The sequence below is a fragment of the Hibiscus syriacus genome, unplaced genomic scaffold (genome assembly GCF_006381635.1).
Source record: "Hibiscus syriacus cultivar Baekdansim isolate YM2019G1 unplaced genomic scaffold, ASM638163v2 tig00004355_pilon, whole genome shotgun sequence".
Classification (NCBI taxonomy): Eukaryota; Viridiplantae; Streptophyta; class Magnoliopsida; order Malvales; family Malvaceae; genus Hibiscus; species Hibiscus syriacus.
This window is the reverse complement of record NW_024062011.1, coordinates 1,293,690-1,295,470: the sequence shown is the minus strand read 5'-3', so window position 1 is coordinate 1,295,470 and position 1,781 is coordinate 1,293,690.

Sequence of the window (1,781 nt, the reverse complement as noted above, 5' to 3'; positions counted from 1 at the left end):
ATTTTAATGTATACGTTTTAATATATATGTTAATGATAAAATCATATGTATGGATAAATTTAATTTCAATTTAAGTATTGTGAACTATAATTAGAATATAACTTTTAATTTCGAATACAATTGGAATATTAAGTTGAAATTTAATGTTAAATTTCGAATACTATAATTTATATTTTAAATTTAAATTTGAATAATATTATTTTTATTTTTATTTTAAATTTCGAATAATATAATTTGTATTTTAAAAACATTTATCAAACATTTAATGTTAAATGTGAATAAAAAATAACATTAAAAAATATGTATGTAACAACCATGAAACATTTAAATAACATAACCAAATTACATAAAATTCTGAAATATAATTATTTAAATAACATTAAATATAACTGGATCACCGATGTCGTCTTCTCGAATGAGTTCCACATGGCGGCGGTTGTCTATTTCGTGGAGGATTTCTTCGTGGAACTTGTTCTTCAGTCTCCTCATCTTCACTATCATCATCAGCAGCATTTTCTTCATTTGGTGTAGATGACGCTGAAGGGGCTGAAGGGCCTGTATAAAATAACGACCCTGGAGGAGTGCTAGTAACAATCCCACCGCTCCCCGGGAACTGTGAAAACTGTGGAAACATTGGCATCGATGTCTGTGATCCAGATGGAGATTGAGGTGTCTGCGGAGAAGCACTACCAGCCAAATAAGATGCATATGAACCATATACTGGATCATTAAACATAGTCGTATATGCACCTCCATATGGTATAAAACCCTGCGGGCTAGGCATGTAACCTGGCGGGCTAGGAATGTAACCCTGCGGGCTCGGAATGTAACCCTGCGGGCTCGGAATGTAACCCTGCGGAGATGACATATAAACTAGTGGGCTTGGCATATGAAGTAGAGGGCTGGGCATGTACCCCTGCGGCATCGACGAATAAAGATATTGTGGTGGGACTGATGCAGAACCGGTAGCGCCTTCTCTCTGTCCACGCGTCGGGGGATGATGATATTGAGACGGTTGACGTCTTTCTCGGCGCCTAGGAATGTTAACCCCTCGTGCTTCCGCCGAAAGTAGAAACGGCTTCCCATTTTCATTAAACCAGTCCATATAGTTATCCGTAACCATATGACCAGTTTCAGCGTAATATTGTCGAGGGGCCACCAGTGTATATCGGTTCTCCCAAAGCACAATCCAATCTCTGTGTCTCACCACCCAGTTAACATCTTTCTTCCCTCGTCTATCTATGTTATGCACGTCGTCTAAATTCCTAGGAGCTCCAGGAATATATTGCGTACAACCATACTGACGGAGCACGCGATCAACTGGATGCCACTCAATAATAGCATAACATATAAGAGGTATAACCGATATCCATACCTCTAATGACCCACTAAGGTGGGGTGGGATGCAAGCTTTCACTTCATCGCTCGCATAAAGCATCCACTGAAACTGAAATATAAATATACAATTCAAATAAATAAAATATTCTAATTATATCTAACATTTTAAATTAAAATATTAATAATTAAACAAATTTAAAAACATACCTCAGACCCAGCTTTCGTATCAATAAGTAAACGAATTTCCTCTAACCCAGTAGGTATACTTTTATGGTCCTTTCTTTTCATCGACCACCTATGAAATATAATATAAACTAAATATCACCCTATTTAATTGAAAATATTTAAATCAAAATTTAGTTCGAAAATTACCTCAACAATAAGGGGAATACGTATGGTTCATTCACGATCGGGCATAAGAAAGGCATGCGGAACCACGCCCA